The 27799-nt window shown below is 37.8% G+C and overlaps 1 long non-coding RNA gene across 2 annotated transcripts in view; it reads left to right on the top strand.

Annotated features, from left to right (window-relative positions):
* LOC308619776 overlaps window positions 1-27799 on the top strand; it is a 279938-nt gene that overhangs the window by 17187 nt on the left and 234952 nt on the right. For both annotated transcript variants that reach the window (XR_014016225.1, XR_014016226.1), the window contains exon 4: window positions 3648-3789. This is a non-coding gene — a long non-coding RNA (uncharacterized lncRNA). The remainder of the gene's footprint in view (window positions 1-3647; window positions 3790-27799) is intronic.

The following is a 27799-nucleotide window of genomic DNA, read 5'->3' as shown; positions in this document are numbered from 1 at the left end:
ATGGTCTTTAGCAGAAGTGATGCCATTTTGGGCCTGTGGTTTTCTCTTTAATACTAACAGGAGGGTACTATATTATCACCTGCATTTTACACATGAGGAAGTTCAAGGTACAGGTCTCACAGCTAAGTGGCAATGAGTGTTTGAACACAGGAAGTTTGGGTCCAGAACTCATGGTCTTAACTACTCTGCTTTACTGATTATTTTATGAAAATTGCTCATACTCCTGACCACTTACTTGCTTTAGTCAAAGGTTAGAAAATTGTAAGACATTTGGGAAAACTTAGACAAATTAATCGTGAAATATGAGAAGGAAAATCATATAGACTAAAACATTAAAATATTCAACAATAATAAAGATAGAAGACGCTAAATAAAGGAAAGATTTTTGAATGAAAACAGTGGAAGTCTGTAGGAATAGTAAATAAAACTACCAGTCAGAGACTTGTGTTTCTGGCAAAATGGCAGTCTAGATATCTTGGTTGACTCTCACAATAAAAATGCTGAATAAAAGATAAAAGGGCATTTAGAAAACAATAAATGGATGAGGAAGTTAGGAATTTTAGAGGCTAAAAAGTAAGTGAAAGCAGAAACACTAAAATGTCAACGAATTGGCTTTAACTATGGGAACATTTGCCAAACCAAGCTCTGGTTTTCAAGTGATAGGGTTTAGGACATGCTATCCTAAAATATGATGTCTTGGTATATTGAATATTTTAAGCTGAAGGAGTCCGAGAAAATGGCAGAAGCAGGAAGGTCTCTCTGACCTTCCCCTGGCCCTTCCCGCATTAAGCAGGTCATGAGACCCTCATGTGAGAGGGACATAACAAGAAAGGTAGACATATTTCCTGTCCTTCCAAAGCTTACAGTCTGACTCTAGGAGTGGACTCTTTTTATTCCCAGAGAGCAAACAAGGCAAATGAAGCTCAGAGAGGCTAATAGTCACATAATTATTAAGTGGAAAAACTATATTTGTCTCAATCTTTAGCCCTTTCTCTTTCTACCACACAGGCTACTTATTGAAGGTTTGTGTTAATGAAGGCTTTTGGGTTGCAAGTGACAGAAAAGGAACTCAAACTACCTTAAACCAAAAAGGAATTTTTTTGTTTTATGAAACCAAGCCCGAGACAGTGAAGAGAACGTGCTGGCTTCAGGGATGACCTGGCCCAGGGAATCCCACAGTTTTAGGAGTCTCTCCTTTGCACTCTTGTTCTCATTCTTGTTCTATCTCTATGTCTCTCTGCATTTTGAATTTATTTTTTTCCCCATGTCGGATAGATTTTTCTCCATGTACTGGGGAGTACGCTACTGGTAATCTGTACCATGTCCTAATGACTCACAACAAAGGAAAAAGGGCAACTTCTCTGCTACCTGTAGTTAGAACAATTCTGGGGAAAACTGATTTATTCTACATGGGTAATGAACACACCACTGGATCCATCATTGAGGCCAGAAGGGTGAGGTATTTTGATTGGCTCTTATGTCGCTGACCAGCTTCTGTAGCCAAGGATGACAAAGCCTATTATCAAAAGAAGGGGAAGTGGCACAAATGTGGCTGCCAAAGGGACAATGAATGGTGCCAACATTTAGTAAGTACCTGATAAATGTTAAGTGAAGAACAAATTCTCACAAGTGCCTAGTACAGCACCTGTGCATCAATATTTGCTAATGACATTGCACTAGAGTTTTCAAATGCTATATTGATCAGGTTTGTTCTACTATGATGGCTTCTAAAAACTTAATTGGAAAGCCTGTCCTGTTTTATTCTTGTCTAAATAACATTCGATATATATGTTCCTTGAATTTAAAAAAAATCACCCATAAAAGTCCTTGTACTTTTTGTGGAATAGGTTTTGAAATAGAATGCTAATATTTATTTAGAATTGTTTCCTGGGAATTGGGTGTATTTAAATGTGCACAATTAATAACATATGGTAGACACTCAAAATATGTTAGTTTCCTCTCTCTTCAATTGGAAAACAGAGGAGATCGTAATGTTGGAGATGCTTGAGAAAGAGCACAATATATTGAAAGCAGACTTTTCAGGAGATTAATGTGATAGCAGCGTTGAAAAAGAAAAGTATTAGAGAAGTCCTGTAGGACGATGCCTCTCAAACAATTTGTAATGGAGTATCAGTTTCTATTTTTCTTTTTTAAATCTATTGCAGATCATTTGTAAGATATAATTACAAATTACTAGAAAAATAAAATTTAAACAACTGGTATACAAAATACAAGCAATGTTCTAGTTTTAGATTCAACAGACATAAAGTTACTCTCTCAAATGGTTGGCAATGTTCCTAAACAACAAATCCTAATTTTTACCTTGTGTTGGACTGGGAACAAACTGTTCATGGAAGGGTACTGGTCCCCACTGACTAGGAGGTTGTGCAGTAATTCTTATGTCAATGCCGTCCAGTCAAAGACCACAGGAACACATCTGTTCCTGAGAAAGATGATTATTACTCGTTGTAGCAAGATGAGTTACACACCCTGCAACATCTTAGTAAGAACAGTCATCCCCCCCATCCTCGGGGGATACGATCCAGGACTCCCAGTGGATGCCTGAAACTGTGGATAGTACTAAACCCTATACATACTACATTAAAAAACAAACAAACATGCGTACCTATGATAAAGTTTAATTTATAAATTAGGCCTAGTAAGAGATTAACAATAGTAACTAATAATAAAATAGAATACTTATAACAATATACTAGAATAAAAGTTATGTGAATGTGGTCTCTGTCTCAAAATATCTTATTGTACAAATTTAAGATGCCTTTTCCATCTTAACTAAGCACTTATCGTGCACTGTGGTTATAACTTCTTCAGTTTGAGGTGCAGCAGCAAAAGTGGCATGAATTTCTTTTTCCTTTTTCACAATTTCATGGATAGAAGACTTGTTCTTACTGTAGATCTTAGCAACCTCAGCATACTATTTCTTTCTTATGTCGAAAACTTTCACCTTTTCACATAAAGGAAGCACTTCGCCTCTACTCTTGGGCAGATCTGAATTGCCAGCATCACTACTCTTGAACTTGGGGACCACTGTTAAGTAAGGGTAACTTGAATACAAACACTGTGATACCATGACCAGTCGATCTGATAACTAAGTTGGGTACTAAGTGACTAAGGGGCAGGATAGCTGGATAAAGGAAGGATTCACGTCGTGGGTGGGATGGAGCAGACGGTGTGAGATTTCATCTTGCTACTCAGAACCACACACAATTTAAAACTTATGAATTGTTTATTTTTGAAATTTTCCATTTAATATTTTTAGACTGAGGTTGACCACAGGTAACTGAAACCACTAAAGTGAAACTGCAGATAAATGAGGGCTTATGTAATTAGAAAGGACTTATTTTAGGATTTGGGCTTGTGTCAGGTAATATTGAGAGATGGGGCTTTGTCTGGGATTGGATGCTGTCCGGAAGTGGGGGCGATTCCATGATTGGGTATCTTATAAATCTTATTGGAAAGGGGCAGGAATAAAAAGAGCCTAAACTTTAATTGGCAAAGAGGCAGTGGCTGCTTATATTAGCTAGGATGGAAAATATTTTGGTTATTTTTGTGGTTTGGACATGTTCCTGTTTTTGTCTGTGTTCAGATGTGATTACGGACTGGGTTTGTTTTTGTCTTGATCACAGAGTGGCCTGATCTGATGATGTTCTGTGAAACTGAATATGTTCTACACCAAGACCTAAGCTGTGAGTGCCAGATCAGCTCCCAGATGTCAGTGACTACTTTTCTCTTTCTCAACTCTATAAGGTGACAAGAGCCTGTCTAAGGGTAAGAACATTTCATTTGAAAGATAAAGGAACAGGATGTGGTGAACTGCTATTATGATACAGTGTCAATCCTCAAACTTTAACGTGCATCAGAATCACCTGGCAGACTAGTTAAGACACAGAATGTTGGGCCTCACCCCCCAGAGTTTCTGATTCAGTAGGTCTGGGGTGGGACTTGAGAATTTGCATTTCTAATCAGTTCCCAGGTGTTGCTGATGCAGCCAGACCACACTTTGAAAACCACTGAAGTAGATGGAAGTATCAAAGGTGAGGATGATTACAGGGAAAGAAAAAACCTATTGTAGTTAGCTGCAATTCCCAAGATAAAAATCTACCACTTTGTCCTGGTAATACTCTGATGCAATTCTGACACTGGACTACACTGTGCATTTTCCTGTTTTAAATTACAAATCTTTGAGGGGGAAGTTCACAGAGGAAAATTCTCTCCAAAACAATTTGTGCAAATTGTTGACTACTAAAGTTTGTACTTAATGTGAAAGTAAAATTTATGTGTTTATTATCCATTTTCCCGAAAGTTTCCAATTACAAATAGGCAGATCCATTTTAGAAAAATGGGTTAGAAAACCAGCTCTTCGACTGGATTATCTGCAAATTGGCTTATTTGCAAATAGACGTTGTACCTACTAAATGAAAAGTAACCCTTACCATCCCTCTGTTAATTATTCTACTCCATCAATTTTAAGACAGAATTCCTTAAAAGGTATGTAACTGCCCATGCCTTTGAAATATTTAAATGTCTTTACTAAAAATTTGACTTTGTTTACTTAATTTTGTTCATTTCTGGGATAAGAAAAAGTGGTAAATAGAAAAGAGGAAGTGGTAAATCAGGGTGGGAATGGGTGACCCCTTCTTGTTCCAAAAAATTGGTTTTAATTTAATTTCCTCTACATTTGCCTGATATGGGGTAAAAGAAAAAAAGTGTGGCATGGACCTCTTGTGGTTCAGCTGGGTTGCCTCTGTCATATAATGTACATTGAGATTCAGTTAGTTCTTGAACTAAAAAAAATTAAGTATCATGAAAAGAATCTGTATAAGAACTTAATAAAATGATTGTGATAGCTCTTATAACAAGTTATAAACCATTTTATTAACTCTGTCTTTAAAAGGCTACCAAGAATCTGGTGATTCATGAAAAACGGCTTCAACAAGTGTAAATTATTGCTTATAGAATTAGGAAACTTGGCCTTCTTTTTAAAATAATTTCATTACATCTCTAGAGAGAATAGTCTTTGGCAGAGAGCTAGATTCTGCAAATCTAAGCTTTTTCAGTTTAGCATCCAACTAAGAATTCAAGTAGAATAAGATGATTAATCTTGGGGTTGAGATGGGCCTACGCCTGATTAGCTACTGGACCAGGAGCAGGTCTTGCTCTGATGAGTAATTTAACTTCAGTTTCTTCATTTGTGAAATGAGGAGCTTAAACTAGTTAACCCCTAGGGATTCTCTGAACTCTTTAATGTTCAAGTTGTTATACTAGGCCTAGGGCTGTGGGTTTTAATTACATTAATACTCCTCTCTTTCACAACTCCTCAATTATTTTTTCAGTATCAGAAGGATGTTGATGATAAGGGCATGCATGGAGATGGCAAAGGGACTGGGAACAGATTAGGAAGAGTTGAAGGAACTGAGGTTGTTGAGCTTGGAGAAGAGGAGGTTCACTGTGGGGGAGATATGAGATCTCCCTGAAAAATATGTGGAACTTGTCATGTGAAGAAGGAAAACATATATTCCAAGTTCAAAGGGTGGAAATTACAAGGAGACAAATTTGGGTTCAGTGTCAGGAAAAACTTTTCAATTATTCATTCAAACATTACTAAATATTTGTTGAACATCTACTATGTGCCAGGCACTGATCTCGGTTCTGGGGATTTGCCAGTGAAAAAAACACAAGACCTCTTGTCCCAGTGAGGTGTACATTCTGTTAGGGTAGTCTTACGTGGCAGTCACTGGAGGTTTTCAAACAAAGATGGGCTGATCAGAGAGAATACAGTGGCTGGAATTCCTTCTTTGGACTGGATAACTTCCACAGTCTCTAAAGTCTCTGTGTGTGTGAACATTAATCAGTCAACACACTTTTATTAAACAACTTCTAAGTGTCAGGTGTAGCCCTGGGTGCTGGAAATGCAAAAATGCATAGACAGATCTTGCCTTCAAGGAGCTCTCAATCTTGTTGGGGAGAAAGACATAAACAATGTGAAAGTTTGGTATGAGAAATAGACAATGGAACAAGAGTACGCCAATGGGGAAGACAAACTCAGCTTGAAGGTGTTCTGAAAGAGGGGACACCTGAGGTAAGTGTTAAGTGTTGAGGACTTCACCAGACCTCAAAACAAGGTCATAGAGGCCATAAACATGGTGCATGTAGAAAACTGCAGATACTTATAGGATCCTAGTTTTTATTTTAATTCCCCACGGATAAAAATGGGATGGAGACCATAGTAACTTAGGATTATACAAGTATCTATGCCCTTTGAGGGTGGATCCCAAGATTTGGTAAGGTAAACTGATCATATATATTGATTTATTCATGCATTCTTTCAAAAATCATTGAGTATGTATTATGCATTAGATACTCCGTTATATTGATTTGGTTACAGAAAAAAATTAGACCAAGTCTTTGTCCTCAAGGAGGGTCCAATCTACAGGAAGGAAACAGACATTGAAATGAGGTAGAATAAAGTGTCAGAAGTACTGTGGTAGACATTTGTATAGGGCATTGAGGCCCTAAAAACTAAATGAGAAATGATGAGAGATGAGAGAAGAGAGACTAGGAAAAGCTTCATTGAGGAGCTGACCTTGGAGTTGAGTCTTGAAATTGAGAGGATTCCACCAGGAGAATGGACAGCAAAAAGGGAGGCAAGTCCATGGGAGCTTGGTAAAACAGCAGGGTGCACTAAGAGTCAGTCTTGTTAGTGCTTGTGTTGAGTGTGGAATGCAGGGTACCACATCATGAAAAGTTTTCCTTATCATTCTAGGGAATTCTAAAAGTGTCCTGAGCAGACCTAGGGAATTCTAAAATATCCTTATACTTGTGGGACCCAGGCCAAAAACACAAGTAGTTTCCTGGCTGGTCCCCTTCTCATCTTACCCTCTCTCCTATAATTCTCCTCACACATATGTGTGAACAACCCAGCTTGCATGTCCAGGCTCTGTCCCATCTCCTTGAAAATATCTGCCTTTGGCCACTTCTAAGGCCTAAGAGTGAGCCCTGGCAGTGGGATCAGGCTGTTTGGGTTGGGAATTCCAGGACTGTTGTCTGGAAGGGAGGAGGACACAGGCTCTCAGTGGGACGACCCTTTGGATAGATGGGGACTCCTGGCCCTGAGTGGGGAGGGGAGTGGTTGGAGGAGGACCAGAATGGAGTCCTTTAAACTTAAGAGGGGCAGTAAACTTTTTCTGTAAAGGCTAGATCATAATATGTTAGGCTTTGTAGGCTATATATGGCAATTGTTGGGTATTCTTCTTTTCTTTTTTTTTTGGTTAAAACACTTAAAAATGTGAAATCCATTTTATCTTGAGGGCTATACAAAAAGAGGATACAGGCTGGATTTGGCCAGGGGCTGCAGTTTGTATGACATGGGACAGCAGAATAGTGAGGTACCACTGAAGGATGCTAAAAAGGGGAGTGACAGTCACTTTGTGTTTTTGGAAATATTGATCTGACTTTGTGGAAAGTATATTGGAGTTTGATGGGTTAGGAGGCTGTTGTAACAATCCAGGAAGGAGATGATGAAGTCCTGAATTAAATCAGAAGTAATAGGACCTGAGAAGATGGAGAATAAAGAACATTTAAAAAGAGTTGGTGACTTTGGGTTTCTGATTAAGGCAACTGGTTGGCAGTTCTAATTACTGAGATAGGGACATCTAAGGGCAGGGTGCCACAAGCTAATGAGTTCTAGTTTTAGCATCTGGAACTTGAGTTCTAGGTAGGGTACCAAGGGGATGTCACATATACGAACTGTTATTCTATAGTCAGGACAGGGCTGCAGATACAGACTTGAGAGTCACCAGGGGATAGATGGTGAACATTTGGAAAGTAAAATTGAGGAAGAGAAACTTCTCCATCCTACAAGTATCTCTTTCTTGAGATAAACCACATCAAGACAAGGTGGGAGAGAAGATACAGAAGGCTTGCCCTGGACACCTGGCAGGACTGAGGATGGATGCTGAGGCTGGTGAGCAGTGTTGTGCCAGAGGCTGAGGCATGGTTGGTGTGGCAAAAATGAGTCTGGCAGGGGGACCAAGTAATGGTCAACAGAGATCTCTCCTTCTGGGGTTAGTCCCTCAGCTACTGGATTTACACCCCAAGTAGGAATCTATTATATTGTAATAGGTCTGAATCTAAGACCTTCTGGTGTGCAAGAAATATCACATTTCTTTGTGATCCCTGAATCAACCTAGTTTTGACTCCAAGGCGCCACTCCACTGGGCTGGGAGGAAGGTGTACACAACTTATTCTAGCAGCCTTGTATTGCCACCTCAAACTGTTCTCCCTCATTTCACCAAGGTTCTGGAGGCCTTTCTTACTCATGAGTCATCTCTCCCACCCAGGTTACTGCTGGTCTGCCCGTTGTCTCTGTCAGCACAATCCTGTCAAGTCTTTTGGCAGTTTCCCTGACACATTTAGCATACTAGAATATTTGTCAAAGCTCTGAAACCTAGTGCCTAGGCCTCTGATTCCCTAGGTAAACCATGTACCTCCTTCTGGAGTCTTGCTGCTTCCCGGGGTAATGACTTGGAGCAGAGCCTGGCTTCCTATTGCTTCTAGACCTATGGACCTCTTCTCCTCACCATTGCCAAGTAATCTCGAGTATGGGTGGAAGTTCCTCCCTCTTCCTTCTTGACCATACACTTTAAGTTCATTAAATCTGTAACTTGAAAAACATGTTCTTCTTTGCTCCAGGGAAGGGAGGGCTTTCTTCACCAAAGATTAGGAAAAATATTTGCATTTCACTTTCTAGTGCATCAAAGAAAAAGAAGAAAAACAAAACCAGATAAGATTATGCGTTGGAACAGTGTGAGTATTTGTATCCTGGCACATATTGGTAGAGAGGAGATTGGCAAGTGCAAGGAAGAACCCAGGCCTCTAAAGGGCTGGATGAATGAGGTGGGACAGGAGATGGGGATGAAGAGTAGCTGAAGTTGACATCTTTGGACTTAGGCTTCCCTGATTTTTGGAATGGAGCATTGCAGGGAGCCTGCACTCAGGGGTCATAGATCAAACCTTGAATATCCCTAGTTACCTAGTAGACAGGGTTGCAGGTGGTGGTGGTGTGGGGAGGGGGGAGCACTGGGCACTGTTGGTTGTGTAGGAAAAATACCCAGTCTTCCTCCTGTGTTTCTCCTTGACTTTTACATTGCCACACTAACAACACTTCTGACACCAGATGTGTGGAGATTTTCCCCAACAACAAGCAACACCAGGTGGATGTCCTATAATTTAACTCAATTCTGACACTGTCTACCTGGAGATAGCCTCAGATCCCAGGAGATCCCCCCTCCCCCAACCCACACACACACTTCAGATGCCAATCATGAGTAATAGGTCCTAGGTTACCCACAACTTCCTTCCAACTTGGCTACAAATCGGAGGTTCCAAAGAACCCCCTTCTTAGAGTCAGTTATTTGCTAGAATGGCTCACAGAGCTCAAGGAAATACGTGTTTGTTTACCACTTTATTAAAGGACATGATAAAGGATACAGATGAGCAGCCTGAAAAAGAGATACATGGGGCATGAAGTCTGGAGGGTCCTGAGCTTCTGTCCCCATGGAGTTGGGGTACACTAACATGGATGTGTTCACCAACCTGAAAGCTCTTTAAACCCCTTACTTTGGGGGTTTTTATGGAGACTTCATCACGTAGGCATGATTGATGATTAACTCATTCCTTCTCCCTCCTCAAGAGAATGGGGTGTGGTTGGGAAAGGGGCTGAAAATTCCAAGCTTCTAATCATGGTTTGGTTTTTCTGGTGACCAGCCCTTATCCAGGAGCTTACCCAGAGTTGCCTTATGAGAACAAAAGTTTATATCACTCAGGAAATTACAAAGGGTTCAGGAATCCTGTGTAAGGAACTGGGGTCAAAGACCAAATATGAGAAAAAAATATGTTCTTGGTGCTGTTATCCCTTCAGAAATCACAAGGGTTTTAGGAGCTCTGTGGCATGAAGCGGGGGCAGAGACCAATATATATTTTGTCTATTATTTAACAGTGGTATAGCCTCATACATACTTTCCTACCTCTAGTCAAGATGGCTTTGGAATTCTGTTGGGTTGTATCTAGGTGCTGGTATCATTGCTCTAATCTGTGGATTGCTGGGAGTGGCTGGTGCTGGAATCAGCTAACTTTTGTTTAGAAGTTAAGCATTTACTTGCTTTATTCAATTATCTCTTTAAACCAGCCAGGGTAGTAAATTTTACAATTTCCATTCTGCTGATGGGAAACCTGAAGCTCAGAGAGGCCAGATAAATTTACCACAGTAACACAGCTAATGTGTGCCCTAAACACTTGTCAGTTATAGGTTCAACCTATGGATGATTTATTGCCCAACAGCAATATTTTCAGAATGAAAGGGGCTGCTCTTAATAATTATGCCAGGACACTAGTTGTACAATGGAGTTCTCTTCAGCAGATTGGGATGTGTGGGCAACTGGTTATTTTTCTATTTTTATTAACTTTTTTAAAGAACGAATTGTAATTTTGGTAAGCATTTCTACTTCAAAAAATTCCCTACCTTACTGATTTGTAACAGTTTTATTATTTCCTTCCTTTAAGAAAGATAAGATTGCTACCTCCTTTTATGAAGCCAATTTAACCCTAACCTCAAAACTTAATAAAAGCTGTTCAATAAACATAGTTTACAGTCCAGTCTCACTTGTGAACAAAGGTGCAAGAATCCAAATATATACTGGCTAACTAAATTCATTAATGATTAAATAATGAAATATAGAAACTTAAACAAGCCTCTTAGATAGCCTCATCTACCAGAGGGCAGACAGCAGAAGCAAGAAGAACTACAATCCTGCAGCCTGTGGAACAAAAACCACATTCACAGAAAGACAGACAAGATGAAAAGGCAGAAGGCTATGTACCAGATGGAGGAACAAGATAAAACCCCAGAAAAACAACTAAATGAAGTGGAGATAGGCAACCTTCCAGAAAAAGAATTTAGAATAATGATAGTGAAGATGATCCAGGACCTCAGGAAAAGAATGGAGGCAAAGGTCGAGAAGATGCAAGAAATGTTTAACAAGGACCTAGAATAATTAAAGAACAAACAAACAGAGATGAACAATACAATACTGAAATGAAAACTACACTAGAAGGAATCAGTAGCAGAATAACTGAGGCAGAAGAACAGAATGGTGGAATTCACTGCTGCAGAACAAAATAAAGAAAAAAGAATGAAAAGAAATGACGACAGCCTAAGAGACCTCTGGGACAACATTAAATGCAACAACATTCCCATCATAGGGGTCCCAGAAGAAGAAGAGAAAGAGAAAGGACCAGAGAAAATATTTGAAGAAATTATAGTTGAAAACTTCCCTAACATTGGAAAGGCAATAGCCACCCAAGTCCAGGAAGCGCAGTGAGTCCCATTCAGGATAAACCCAAGGAGAAACACGCCGAGACACATAGTAATCAAATTTGCAAAAATTAAAGACAAAGAAAAATTATTGAAAGCAGCAAGGGAAAAATGATAAATAACATACAAGGGAACTCCCATAAGGTTAACAGCTGATTTCTCAGCAGAAACCCTACAAGACAGAAGGGAGTGGCATGATATACTTAAAGTGATGAAAGGGAAGAAGCTACAACCGAGATTACCCAGCAAGGATCTCATTCAGATTTGAAGGAGAAATCAAAAGCTTTACAGACAAGCAAAAGCTAAGGGAATTCAGCACCACCAAAACAGCTCTACACAAATGCTAAAGGAACTTCTCTAAGTGTGAAACACAGGAGAAGAAAAGGACCTACAAAAACTCCAAACAATTAAGAAAATGGTCATAGGAACATACATATCGATAATTACCTTAAATATGAATGGATTAAATGCTCCAACCAAAAGACACAGGCTTCCTGAATGGATACATAAACAAGACCCATATATATGCTGTCTACAAGAGACCCACTTCAGACCTAGGGACACATACAGACTGGAACTGAGGGGATGTAAAAAGGTATTCTATGCAAATGGAAATCAAAAGAAAGGTGGAGTAGCTATACTCATGTCAGATAAAATAGACTTTAAAATAAAGAATGTTACAAGAGACAAGGAAGGACACTGCATAATGATCAAGGGATCAATCTAAGAAGAAGATATAACAATTATATATGCACCCAACACAGGAGCACCTCAATACATACAGCAACTGTTAACAGCTATAAAAGAGGAAATTGACGGTAACACAATAATAGTGGGGGACTTTAACACTTCACTTACACCAATGGACAGATCATCCAAAATGAAAATAAATAAGGAAACAGAAGCTTTAAATGACACAATTGACCTGATAGATTTAATTGATGTTTATAGGACATTCCATCCCAAAATAGCAGATTACACTTTCTTCTCAAGTACGCATGGAACATTCTCCAGGTTAGATCACATCTTGGGTCACAAATCAAGCCTCAGTAAATTTAAGAAAATTGAAAACATGTCAAGCATCTTTTCTGGCCACAACGCTATGAGATTAGAAATGAATTACAGGGAAAGAAATGTAAAACACACAAACACTTGGAGGCTAAACAATACGTTACTAAATAACCAAGAGATCACTGAAGAAATCAAAGAGGAAATCAAAAAATACCTAGAGACAAATGACAATGAAAACACAATGATCCAAAACCTATGGGATGCAGCAAAAGCAGTTCTAAGAGGGAAGTTTATAGCAATACAAGCCTACCTCAAGAAACAAGAAAAATTTTCATTAAAAAATCTAACCTTACACCTAAAGGAACTAGAGACAGAAGAAAAAACAAAACCCAAAGTTAGCAGAAGGAATGAAATCATAAAGATCAGAGCAGAAATAAATGAAATAGAAACAAAGAAAACAATAGCAAAGATCAATAAAACTAAAAGCTGGTTCTTTGAGAAGATAAACAAAATTGATAAACCATTAGCCAGACTCATCAAGAAAAAGAGGGAGAGGACTGAAATCAGTAAAATTAGAAATGAAAAAGGAGAAGTTACAACAGACACCACAGAAATACAAAGCATCCTAAGAGACTACTACAAGCAACTCTATGCCAATAAAATGGACAACCTGGAAAAATGGACAAATTCTTAGAAAGGTATAACCTTCCAAGACTGAACCATGAAGAAATAGAAAATATGAACAGACTAATCACAAGTAATGAAATTGAAACTGTGATTAAATATCTTCCAACAAACAAAAGTCCAGGACCGATGGCTCACAGGTGAATTCTATCAAACATTTAGAAAAGAGCTAACACCCATCCTTCTCAAACTCTTCTAAAAAATTACAGAGGAAGGAACACTCCCAAACTCATTCTACGAGGCCACCATCACCCTGATACCAAACCACATAAAGATACTACAAAAAAAGAATATTACAGACCAATATCACTGATGAATATAGATGCAAAAATCCTCAACAAAACACTAGCAAAACAGAATCCAACAACACATTAAAAGGATCCTACAGCGTGATCAAGTGGGATTTATCCCAGGGATGCAAGGATTCTTCAGTATATGCAAATCAATCAATGTCATACACCATATTAACAAATTGAAGAATAAAAACCATATTATCATCTCAATAGATGCAGAAAAAGGTTTTGACAAAATTCAACACCCATTTATGATAAAAACTCTCCAGAAAGTGGGCATCGAGGGAACCTACCTCAACATAATAAAGGCCATATATTACAAAGCCACAGCAAACATCATTCTCAATGGTGAAAAACTGAAAGCATTTCCTCTAAGGTTAGGAAAAAGACAAGGATGTCCACTCTGATACTATTATTAAACATAGTTTTGGAAGTTCTAGCCACGGCAAGCAGAGAAGAAAAAGAAAAGAATAAAAATTGGAAAAGAAGTCAAACTGTCACTGTTTGCAGATGACATGATACTATACATAGAGAATCCTAAAGATGCCACCAGAAAACTACTAGAGCTAATCAATGAATTTGGTAAAGTTGAAGGATACAAAATTAATGCACAGAAATCTCTTGCATTCCTATACACTAATGATGAAAAACCTGAAAGAGAAATTAAGGAAACACTCCCATTTACCATTTCAACAAAAAGAATAAAATACCTAGGAATAAACCTACCTAGGGAGACAAAAGACCTGTATGCAGAACACTATAAGACACTGATGAAAGAAATCAAGGATGATACCAAGAGATGGAGAGATATACCATGTTCTTGGATTGGAAGAATCAACATTTTGAAAATTACTATACTACCCATAGCAATCTACAGATTCAGTGCAATCCCTGTCAAATTACCAATGGCAGTTTTTACGGAACTAGAACAAAAAATTTTAAAATTTGTATGGAGACACAAAAGACCCCTAATAGCCAAAGCAGTCTTGAGGGAAAAAAATGGAGCTGGGGGAATCAGACTCCCTGACTTCACACTATACTACAAAGCTACAGTAATCAAGACAATATGGTACTGGCACAAAAACAGAAACATAGATCAATGGAACAAGATAGAAAGCCCAGAGATAAACCCACACACCTATGGTCAACTAATCTATGACAAAGGAGGCAAGGATATACAATGGAGAAAAGACAGTCTCTTCAATAAGTGGTGATGGGAAAACTGGACAGCTATATGTAAAAGAATAAAATTAGAACACTCTGTAACACCATACACAAAAATAAACTCAAAATGGAGTTGAGACCTAAATGTAAGACCAGACAATATAAAACTCTTAAAGGAAAACATAGGCAGAACACTCTTTGACATAAATGACAGCAAGATCTTTTTTGATCCACCTCCTAGAGTAATGGAAGTAAAAACAAAAATAAACAAATGGGACCTAATGAAACTTCAGTGCTTTTGCACAGCAGTGGAAACCATAAACAAGACAAAAACACAACCCTCATAATGGGAGAAAAGATTTATAAACGAACCAACGGACAGAGGATTAATCTCCAAAATATATAAACAGCTCATGGAGCTCAATATAAAAGAAACAAACAACCCAATCCAAAAATGGCCAGAAGACCTAAATAGACATTTCTCCAAAGAAGACATACAGATGGCCAAGAAGCACCTGAAAAGCTGCTCAACATCACTAATTATTAGAGAAATGCAAATCAAAACTACAATGAGTTATCACCTCACGCCAGTTAGAATGGGCATCATCAGAAAATGTACAAACAACAAATGCTGGAGAGGGTGTGGAGAAAAGGGAACCCTCTTGCACTGTTGGTGGGAATGTAAATGGATACAGCCACTATGGAGAACAGTATGGAGGTTCCTTAAAAATCTAAAAATAGAATTACCATATGATCCAGCAATCCCAGTACTGGGCATATACCCAGAGAAAACCATAATTCAAAAAACACATGCAACCCAATGTTCATTGCAGCACTATTTACAATAGCCAGGTCATGGAAGCAACCTAAATGCCCATTGACAGACGAATGGATAAAGAAGATGTGGTACATATATACAATGGAATATTACTTAGCCATAAAAAGAAGGAAGTTGAGTCATTTGTTGAGACGTGGATGGATGTACTCTGTCATACAGAGTGAAGTAAATCAGAAAGACAAAAACAGATGTTGTATATTAACGCATGTACGTGGAACCTAGAAAAATGGTACAGATGAACCAGTTTGCAGAGCAGAAGTTGAGACACAGATATAGAGAACAAACATATGGATACCAAGGGGGGAAAATTGCAGGGGTGGGGGTGCGGATGATCGTGTGCTGAATTGGGCGATTGGGATTGACATGTATATACTGATGTGTATAAAATTGATGCCTAATAAGAACCTGCTTAGTATAAAAAAAATAAAGTTCAAAAATTAAAAAAAAGTATGTAATATATTGTGACCAATTATGATGAATTCTTAGGAATGCAAGGAGAAAATTCTATATGAAAAGAATCTATTAATATAATTTCCCATACTAACAAATTAAAGGAGGAAATACATTTCAGCAGATGCAGAAAAAGCATTTTTTTTAAGTTTTATACTTATTTATGATTTAAAGTAGAAATAGAAAGAACTTCCTTAATGTGATAGAAAGGTATTTATCTTTTTACCTGGAGAAACTTGAAAAGCATTTGCCTTACAATTAGGAACAATGCAAGGATATATGCTATCACAATGTTCTGCATAATGCTGGAAGTTCAGGCCAATGTTATAAGATAGGAAATAACACAAAGAAATACAAGATTGGATGGGAAGAGATAAAATTGTCATTTTCAAGTGTCATGATCATTTACATAGAAGACTAAAGAAAATCAACAGACGGTTAGAAGTAATAAGAGAGTTCGGTAAGTTTGCTGATTATAAAATCAGTATACCAAAATCAGTGGCTTTCCTCAATACCAGCAATATTAATATCAAGAAGATAGTAAGATATCATCGAAAACAACAACAAAACTGGAAAATTTCAAGGACTTACTGGATAAAAACTCACAAGACCATTACAGAAGAGCATTTAAAAACTCTACAAAAGGGCCTAAAGAAAGAGTTGAATTAATAGTGAGGTGAATCATCTTCATGAATGAGAATGCAGTATTTAGACATAACAAGTTTCCCCAAATGTAATGCAGTTCCAAGCAAAGTCATAGCTTCCTTTGGGGAGATGCTGCTCCTTTCATATTTTGATTGAACCATCAAATGACTCGTGATGGAAGGCAGGACTCTACCTCCCTCTATGGAAGTGAAAGGGTCAGACACTCCTCCTCACTCTTTGGAAGCTAGCACATGAGTATGTGATCCCAGCTTGGACATAAAATTCTCCTTCCCAGGCCTCTGAATCTTGAGTGAGTGTTACAGTAGTGCAGGGAGAGTTCAGAAGGCTTTTCATTGTGGTGGCATGGTGGCATCTTAACCAGGTGTCCCCTGCATTGTAGCCTTGTCTGTCATGCTACTGCCAGGCCTCCCTTGGTTCTTGCCCATTTTTGAGGCTTCTTCTATAACCTCCTTGCTGAGAACTTCTGTGAACTCACTGATATCTTCTCCGATAAATTTATTTTGCATTAAACTAGACAGAACCAGTTTCTGTTGCTTGGAATAAAGAACTTGAAACTGGGAAACTTGCCAGAATGATTCTGTAATTTATGTAGAAGAATTCAAGTCAGTGAGTAACCTAGACCAGGGGTTAGCAAACTTTTTCTGTAAAAAAGCTAGATACTAAATATCTTAGGCTTTGGTGGCAGGATGCAGCTACTCTACTCTGCTGTTCTAGTGCTCAAAAGCAGGCATAGATGGTATGTAAGCAAATGCATGTAGTTGTGTTCTAATAATGCTTTATTTACTAAAATAGTCAGCGGGCAGGGTTTGGCTCATGGGCTGCAGTTCCCTGATCCCTGATTAAGACAATCATGAAAAAGAAAAGCAAAGAAGGGACAGACTTATCCTACTAGATATTTCGATATATTACCCCGCCATCCTAGGTAAACAATGTGGTACTGGTATAGAAACATACAAATGCAGTGTGGAATAGAATAGAACTCCAAAAAATGCACATGAGAGTTTGGGTTATTTAAATATTTTGTAGGAAAATTTGGTTCGCTATATGAAAAAAATCAAATGATTCCTACCTCAGGCAAAATATAAAAATAAACTCCAGAATATAAAAGTAAGTAAGGTGTTAAATATGAAAGATTAAAATTGCTAGAAGAAAATATCAACTATCTTTAGGACTTTGGGGTAGGGAAGAATTATGATTGTTAGGCCAGTATCAAACTACTTTGCATTCTCGGAGGACACGTCACCAGAGAAATTGATTGTGTTATTAGGGCAAGTTACCCTGGAGCTGAAATCTTCATGGTAAACTCAGGTGAGCATAGGCTCAATCAAAGAACCGAGGACTGGTGATGCGCTGGTGGCTGAACCATTGTCTGTGTTGTGAAAATAAAGGAATGCCAGGCTGAATAAAGAATGATTGTTTTTTTTTTTGGTCGACAACAATGGTGGGAAAACCTGAAGGGGCAGACTTTGGAGGCAAAAAGCAATATGAGGCTCTGATTGATGATTCAATTACAGGGACAAGAATAAAACAAGGGACCAAGTCCAGACACAGAATTAGATATACAGTAATTTTGTTTGTTTTTATTTTGTATGTATCCTTAGTGTTATCTTCTTGGAGAGGCAGTAAAAAAGGCTGGAAATATACAAACAGCTTCAAATCCAAGTGCCATTATTGGCTGTGAGAATTTCCTCTTTTATGAAATGGCGAAAATAATACCCACTTTTCAGTGTTGCTCTAATGATTAGAATGTAAGTATGTAGGGTGGATTGAAGATGGTTACAAATTTTTTGTTGTGTTCTCCCGTTGAGAAATGGAGTTTATTTTCCTTCACTTTGAATCTGGGCTGACTGGCACTGTGGCTGCTTTAACCAGTAGCACTTGGAAGAAGTGATACTTCTACTTCTTCCTCCTTGGAAGCGGTAGGTCCAGGGATTCAGTCATTGCATACAGAAGAGACCATTTGTGGGGAGAGAGGTCCCAGCTCTCCAGCCATCCTGCTAAGGCACCAGACATGTGAGTGAAGCCATCTTGGACATTCTAGCTCCGCCACCATCTGCCTGAAGACTTATGAGAGACCCTAAACAAAACTAGCAGAACTACCTAGTCAAGCCACAGAATTATGTATTAGAAAATGGTTGTAGTAGTTTCAAGACACTAAGTTTGGGGTTTATTTGCTATGTAGCAATAGACAACCCAAAGAATATATTCAACAACCACCAGCATGCTTGGAACAGTATTCCAAGTAATTCTTCTAAGCATTTACATGTTAGCAATTATTATTCCAGTAAGCCCAGCACATGGAGAAATCATTCAGGAAAAAGTCAATTTCTAGCCAATACTTTTCGAGGCCACTAATGTATACATTAATTAATTCCTTCTTTCAGAAAATATTAAGTGGGTGCCCTACTCATTGTCACATACTCTTCTGGGTACTAACAAAGCAGCTAAATTCCCTGCCTGAAGGTAATTAAGATGATATCCTTTAGTCTTTGTTTGTGATATTGATATAACCAGAATATTAGGGTTTAGCTAGAAAGGACTAATTATCTGATATGAACATATAAGAAATGAGGTTCAAAGGAAATTTGTCCTAGTAAGTTATAATTAACATTTTCTAAGTATTAATCCTTAATAAGCTGAATAGAAACCATTAAAGTGTTTCAAATTTAAATTAACCTCCACCTTACCATTCTTGATTTATACCATCATCTTTTAGAAGATGTCTAAAATGAAAATTTTAATTGAGCAAGTTAATTCAAATACTGTATTCATTCAATCGTTCAACCATTCAACAAATAAATTTATTAGACAACCTTTATGTGCCAGTGATGGTGCTAATCCTTAGGCTTCTAATTCAGAACAATTAACTCATAGACTCTGCCTTTTCTGTCAAGAACTACACTTTTCTTATCAATGTCATGGGGGGAGAAGAAGTTTTAAAATAGATTAATCATGTTTTTATACCAGAATGATTCATTAGATAGAGGTTGTAATCTACTTACTTTGAGGTAGATTCATCCCTGAATATGATCTAGTTATAGATAACCAAAAAAGTATATTAGGTATTAAGTTTGAATAGAAGTGCAATTCGTTATTTAAGTTTCCCAAAATTTTCTACATAGTTGCTTGTTTTTATTCAGGGCTAGGTGTATTTGCTAATTTGAGAGGCAAGAAAGGCCTGTCGAATGTATTTGCTCTGATGCTGAGGTATTTCTCAAGGCTTCTTCCATGTGAATGTTTAGCCCATACACATGCACATAAAACAAACGATAGTCATTACTATTAAAGTCTAGGAGAGCAAGTCCACCCTTACTTGGGTAGTTTATATCCAAGGAGAATCATTGGTTCTTGGCCCTAAAGTCTATAATTCTCAGGAAAATGCTTCAGCAAAAGAAATCAGGGATGAAAGACTGTGTTGTTCCTTAAAATTTAACCCATTATCCTTTTGTAATCGCAACACCATGCTTCTTTCTCACCAATTAAAGTTGCAGTAGTAGCTCACAGTTGTCCCTTAGCTGGAGTCAAGCCAGAGGGCAATTCACCATCCTCTTTATGCTTGCTGTAATGGGAATAACTCTTTCACACACTTAGCATGATCACTGAATAAGTGGGCAGGGGTCATGTTGCATGACAGCCTTCAATACATGCAGAAAGTAAAAAAATTACCCCCAAAGAAACAGTTGTGGTCACCAGGGTCATGGTCTACAGGTCTACACCTGAACAGTAAAGCACTCTGAATTCCCTTTTTGTTCATCGGGGTATTGACATCTGGGCTGTGATGGCAAATGAGGGTGCAAACTAAAACTTAATTCTGCTGATACATACAGCATTTTTATTGTAGCAAGTATACTTTCAGTTAGAATTAATCTCCCCTGGTTTAAATGATAGCTGGTTTTGTAAGAGGAAGGGTGACCCCATGTGGCAGTTTTAAAACATGACTGCAAATTCTTTGGCACTTGTATCAAAGTGGGAGGTGTTCCCCCTCATCTTTGCTCTGGGTGGCCTGTGATTACTTTGACTAGTAGGGTATAGCAGAAGTGATGCTATGTGTCTAAAAGGCTCTACAGCTTCTCTTTGTTTGTGGGAACACTTGCTCTTGGAGCCCTGAGCCACATGTGTGAAGTCTGACCACCTTAAGATCTCCATGCTGGAGAGGGCACGAGTGTGCCATATGGTTGACAGTCCCAGCTGAGCCCAGATTTCTAGCCATTTATACCAAAGTGGCAGACATATGAGTGCACCCATCTTGGACCCTCCAAACCAGCCCATCTGCCTGATGGAACAAAAGAATTACCCTGGGGAGCCTTGCCCGCATTCCTGACCCACAAAATCATGAGATTTAATAAAATAATAGTTGTTTTAAGTGACGATTTTGGGCAGTTTTAAATGCAGTGATAGATAAACAGAGCACCGCTTGTGTTACTTTGGGTCCTCCAAAGAGCAGATGCTAAGAGAGGATTAGACATGCCAGAGATTTTTTTTCTTTCAGTATTATTGAAAGTATTATATGATTTCAGTATTATATGATTGACATACAACATTGTATAAATTTAAGATGTACAGCATAATCACTTGACATATGTATATATTGTGAAATGATTATCACAATAAGTTGACGTCCATCACCTCATTTAGTTATGAAAAATTTTTTTCTTTGTGATGAGAACTTTAGGATCTACTCTGTTAGCAACTTTCAAATATACCATATAGCATTGTTAACTATAGTCATCATGTTGTACATTACATCCCCAGCACTTATTTATCTTATAATTGGAAGTTTGTACCTTTTGACCACCTTTACCCAGTTCCCACACTCCCTACTCACTGCCTCTGGCAACCACAAATCTGATCTCTTTTTCTGTGAGTTTGGTTTTCTTTTAGATTAGACATGCAACAGGTTTATTCTTAGGTGTCCTTCCTAGAGTTAGGAAGGATAAAGGGGGAGGGAGTGGAGTAGGAAGGGAGAGCCTTCAGACCATGATGCAGGTCTGGCATCTGTGAAGTCTTAGGATACATCACAGTTCTAAAAAAGTTTTGATCAGGCTGGTGGGAAGTCCCAGGCCTATTTGAGAAGTCCAACTTATCTGGAATACTTTATGATCAAACTGGAGTTTTGGTCTTGCATGTTATCTGTGGTATGCTAGAATTTGTTGAATGTAGCTCAGAAATTCATTAACTCCTGGAATCTCACTATTAGGACTTTCTCCCTCACACGTTGTAAAATGCTCTATTATAACACTTAAAATGTTGTATTATAAATATTTCTTGAGTATGTGCTTTATTAATTAGACTGACTTTGAGATTTTTGAAGGCAGGTTGTATGTATTTTTCACCTTTGTATACTTCTTTGACCCCCAAGTTCCTGACTCAATGAGTGTTTTTTGGATGGTTAACTGAGAATAATGGTCAAATCATGGTTTCTGTGTAGTTCTTAGAATACGTTATAACTATCTGGTAAATACAGGGATTCATTGTTGATGAAATAGATGAATGTTAATTACCTCTTTTAAAATGTGTTAAAAATAAATAGACTTCTAAATAATCTTGATGAAGAAAATCACATTTGACCTAAGAATATTTTTTTAAATTGTACTTTGCTATTCCTACCATGGTAAATATTTTTTACAGTCTTGCCAACTAGTACTGGTCTCCTGCCCTTTTTTTACAGGGTTATAGATAGGAGAGTTCATAATTCATAAGGCTGACATTTTAGTTGACATCGAGAAAACAAAGCTCATCTTGTGAGTTCCTTACTGAAAACCTTCCCTGTCTTTGTAGCTTGCTACAGTGATTTCCAGATTTTTGGATTTTATGGACTAGTATCATTTAAAAAATTAGGGGCACTGACATGTATTTATTTATTTATTTTTTAACATCTTTATTGGAGTATACTTGCTATACAGTGTTGTGTTAGTTCTACTGTATAACAAAGTGAATCAGCTATATTCATACATATGTCCCCATATCCCCTCCATCTTGCGTCTCCCTCCCACCCTCCTCATCCCACCCCTCTAGGTGGTTGCAAAGCACCGAGCTGATCTCCCTGTGCCATGCAGCTACTTCCCACTAGCTATCTGTTTTACATTTGGTAGTGTATATATGTCAATGCTACTCTCTCCCTTCGTCCCAGCTTACCCTTCCCTCTCCCCGTGTCCTCAAATCCATTCTCTGTGTCTTTATTCCTAACCTGCCCCTAGGTTCGTCAAAATATGTTTGTTTGTTTGTTTTTTTTTTTTAGATTCCATATATATGTGTTAGCATACGGTATTTGTTTTTCTCTTTCTGACTTACTTCACACTGTATGACAGGCTCTGGGTTCATCCACCTCACTCAAAATAACTCAATTTCATTTCTTTTTATCGCTGAGTAATATTCCATTGTATATATGTGCCACATCTTCTTTATCCATTCATCTGTCGATGGACAATTAGGTTGCTTCCATGTCCTGGCTATTGTAAATAGTGCTGCAATGAACACTGTGGTCCATGTCTCTTTTTGAATTATGGTTTTCTCAGGGTATATGCCCAGTAGTGGGATTGCTGGGTCATATGGTAGTTCTATTTTTAGTTTTTAAAGGAACATCCATACTGTTCTCCATAGTGGCCGTATCAATTTACATTCCACCAACAATGCAAGAGGGTTCCCTTTTCTCCACCCCCTCTCCAGCATTTATTGTTTGTAGATTTTTGATGATGGCCATTCTGACCAGTGTGAGGTTATACCTCATTATGGTTTTGATTTGCATTTCTCTAATGATTAGTGATGTTGAGCATATTTTCATGTGTTTGTTAGCAATCTGCATATCTTCTTTGGAGAAATGTCTATTTAGGTCTTCTGCCTATTTTTGGATTGGGTTGTTTGTTTTTTTGTTATTGAGCTGCATGAGCTGCTTATATATTTGGAGATTAATCCTTTGTCAGTTGCTTCATTTGCAAATATTTTCTCCCATTCTGAGGGCTGTCTTTTTGTCTTGTTTATGGTTTCCTTTGCTGTGCAAAAGCTTTTACGTTTCATTAGGTCGTCCCCTTTGTTTCTTTTTGTTTTTATTTCCATTACTCTAGGAGGTGGATCAAAAAAGATCTTGCTGTCATTTATGTCAAAGAGTGTTCTGCCTGTTTTCCTCTAAGAGTTTTATAGTGTCTGGCCTTACATTTAGGTCTTTAATCCATTTTGCGTTTATTTTTGTGTATGGTGTTACAGAGTGTTCTAATTTTATTCTTTTACATGTAGCTGTCCAGTTTTCCCATCACTACTTATTGAAGAGATTGTCTTTTCTCCATTGTATATTCTTACCTCCTTTATCAAAGATAAGGTGACCATAAGTGCGTGGGTTTATCTCTGGGCTTTCTATTCTGTTCCACTGATCTATATTTCTGTTTTTGTGCCAGTACCATATTGTCTTGATTACTGTAGCTTTGTAGTATAGTCTGAAGTCAGGGAGCCTGATTCCTCCAGCTCCGTTTTTCTTTCTCAAGATTGCTTTAGCTATTTGGGGTCTTTTGTGTTTCCATACAAATTGTGAAATTTTTTGTTCTAGTTCTGTGAAAAATGCCGTTGGTAATTTGATAGGGATTGCATTGAATCTGTAGATTGCTTTGGGTAATATAGCCATTTGCACAATGTTGATTCTTCCAATCCAAGAACATGGTGTATCTCTCCAACTGTTTGTATCATCTTTAATATCTTTCATTAGTGTCTTATAGTTTTCTGCATAAAGGTCTTTTGTCTCCTTAGGTAGGTTTATTCCTAGGTGTTTTATGCTTTTTGTTGCAATGGCAAATGGGAATGTTTCCTTAATTTCTCTTTCAGATTTTTCATCATTAGTGTATAGGAATGCAGGAGATTTCTGTGCATTAATTTTGTATCCTGCTACTCTACCAGATTCTTTGATTAGCTCTAGTAGTTTTCTGGTAGCATCTTTAGGATTCTCTATGAATAGTATCATGTCATCTGCAAACAGTGACAATTTTACTTCTTCTTGTCTGATTTGGATTCCTTTCTTTTCCTTCTCTGATTGCTGTTGCTAAAAGGTCCAAAACTATGTTGAATAATAGTGATGAGAGTGGGGAACCTTGTCTTGTTCCTGAGAACAATGTTGGCTGTGGGTTTGTCATATATGGGCTTTATTATGTTGAGGTAGGTTCCCTCTATACCTACTTTCTGGAGAGTTTTTATCATAAATGGGTATTGAATTTTGTCAAAAGCTTTTTCTGCATCTACTGAAATGATCATATGTTTTTTTCTCCTTTAATTTGTTAATAATGGTGTATCACCTTGTTTGATTTGTGTATATTGAAGAATCCTTTCATTCCTGGGATAAAAGCCACTTGATCTTGGTGTATGCTCCTTTTAATGTGCTGCTGGATTCTGTTTGCTAGTATTTCATTGAGGATTTTTGCATCTCTGTTCATCAGAGATATTGCCCTGTAGTTTTCTTTCTTTGTGACATCTTTGTCTGGTTTTGGTATCAGGGTGATGGTGGCCTCGTCGAATAAGTTTGGGGAGTGTTCCTCCCTCTGCTATATTTTGGAAGAGTTTGAGAAAGATAGGTGTTAGCTGTTCTCTACATGTTTGATTGAATTTGCCTGTGAAGCCATCTGGTCCTGGGCTTTTGTTGTTGGAAAATTTTAAATCACAGTTTCAATTTCAATGCTTGTGATAGGTCTGTTTATATTTTCTATTTCTTCCTGGTTCAGTCTCAGAAGTTTGTGCTTTTCTAAGACTTTGTCCATTTCTTCCAGGTTGTCCATTGTATTGGCATACAGTTGTTTGTAATAATCTCTCGTGATCCTTTGTATTTCTTCAGGGTCAGTTGTTACTTCTCATTTTTCGTTTCTAATTCTGTTGATTTCAGTCTTCTCTCTGTTTTTCTTGATGAGTCTGGCTCATGGTTTATCAATTTTGTTTATCTTCTCAAAGAACCAGCTTTTAGTTTTATTGATCTTTGCTATCATTTCCTTCATTTCTTTTTCATTTATTTCTGATCTGATCTTTATGATTTCTTTCCTTCTGCTAACTTTGAGGTTTTTTTGGTTCTTCTCTCTCTAATTGCTTTAGGTGTAAGGTTAGGTTTTTGGTTTGATGTTTCTTGTTTCTTGAGGTAGGATTCTGTTGCTGTAAACTTCCCTCTTAGAACTGCTTTTGCTGCATCCCATAGGTTTTGGGTCATTGTGTTTTCATTGTCATTTGCTTCTAGATATTTTTTGATTTCTTCAGTGATCTCTTGGTTATTTAGTAACGTATTGTTTAGCCTCCATGTGTTTGTATTTTGTACAGCTTTTACCTTGTAATCGATATATAGTCTCATAGCAATGTGGTCGGAAAAGATACTTGATATGATTTCAATTTTCTTAAGTTTACCAAGGCTTGATTTGTGACCCAAAATATGATCTATCCTGGAGAATGTTCCATGAACACTTGAGAAGAAAGTGTATTCTATTTTTTTGGATGGAATGTCCTATAAATATCAATTAAGTACATCTTGTTTAATGTATCATTGAAAGCTGTGTTTCCTTATTTATTTTCATTTTGGATGATCTGTCCATTGGTGAAAGTGAGGTGTTAAAGTCCCCTACTATGATTGTGTTACTGTCGATTTCCTCTTTTAGGGCTGTTAGTCTTTGCCTTATGTATTGCGGTGCTCCTATGTTGGGTGCATAAATATTTACAATTGTTATATCTTCTTCTTGGATCGATCCCTTGATCATTATGTAGTGTCCTTCTTTGTCTCCTGTAATAGTCTTTATTTAAAGTCTATTTTGTCTGATACGAGAATTGCTACTCCAGCTTTCTTCTGATTTCCATTTGTATGGAATATCTTTTTCCATCCCCTCACTTTCAGTGTGTATGTTTCCCTAGGTCTGAAATGGGTCTCTTGTAGACAGCATATCTGTGTCTCAGGTGGGTTTCCACCTGAGACCTCTTCATATATCCCAGGTTAAGGCTGATATGTTTCACCTATCAGCTGTATTAGGTCGTCAGTGATTTATTGAAATTCCTTGTCTATGGATAGACCTCCTCCGCCTATTCTGTTTTATTACCCTACTACCACTTAAATGGAAACTCAGAGGAGAGTGAAGACAAATTTATGTGCTCAGCCCTCTATCTTAAACTGGAGTTTGACATAAAAATTAGAAAAGATAACAATAAAAATAATTGACAGAATACAAACAAGTTTTGTGAACTTCTATAAATATACATCATCTTGGCTTTGGCATACATTTGGTTTTATTCCTTAAAATATGACAGTCCTTTCCTCAAATGAGTGTCAAAAACAGACAAAGCCACATTAATCTTTTACTGGTTTTCCTTTCCCATGGGATGACACAGGATTACCAAATGGTAGGGATGAAAAAAAGGTAAAAAGGGACATTGAGTATAATGCAGTGAAATAGGAATTTATTTTCTTTAGCTCCATGGATCTCAACTGGGGCCTATTTTGCTCCTCAGGGGTCATTTCGCAGTGTCTGAAGACATCTTTGGTTTCACGACTGAGGATGTTTTACTGGCATCTAGTGGGGAGAGGCCAGGGGATGCTGCTGAGCATCCTACAATGCACAGAATAGCCTCTAACAAAGAATTTTTCAGTTGAACATGCTAATAGTGCTAAGGGTAAGAACATTTACCCTTGTACAACAATGTGAATATACTTAATACTGAACTATATACTTAAAAGTGGTTAAGATGATAAATTTTATGTTATGTGTATTTTACCACAATTAAAAAAAAAGAACATTGTTCCTTATTTTTTAGGAAAAATTTCTGTTTAGAAGTCAGCTTTATGGTTTTTGGATAGGAATAAGAAAATTCAACTTCTATGCTCAGTTAGAGCTTAACTTCATAGAGTTAAGAGTGGAGTATGTGGTGAGATATATAACAGAGTCCATATATCAGATACCATAAGAGAGCCATTCAAGCTACTGTGTCAGGGATTTGCAAGCAACAGACATAAACTCACTCTTGCTAACATAAGCAAAAGACAAAATTTATTAGAAGGCAATGCAGTCAGTTGCAAAACCTGCAAGAGACGCCCTGTACCTAAGCTGTTTGTAGGAGAGGACCCAAGGCAGCTTCAGAGATTTATCTGGGTGCAGGAATGAACAGGCAGTGTCTCCAAAACCCACTACCAGGGTGAATCAGTGTCTGGTGTTTTCAGAGGGAGTGTCTGATAGGCCAAACTTGGGTCCTGTACTCCCTTCTCAGCCCTGGCAGCATGTGGCATACTAAAGTATGTCTCACTAAGATAACATACAAAGGGGAAAGACTGTCCCTGTCCCAAAAAGTAGGGTGAAGGGATGCTGG

Source organism: Mesoplodon bidens (genome assembly GCF_964165515.1).
Source record: "Mesoplodon bidens genome assembly, chromosome: 7".
NCBI lineage: Eukaryota > Metazoa > Chordata > Mammalia > Artiodactyla > Ziphiidae > Mesoplodon > Mesoplodon bidens.
This window is presented reverse-complemented; position numbering and strand designations above follow the sequence as displayed.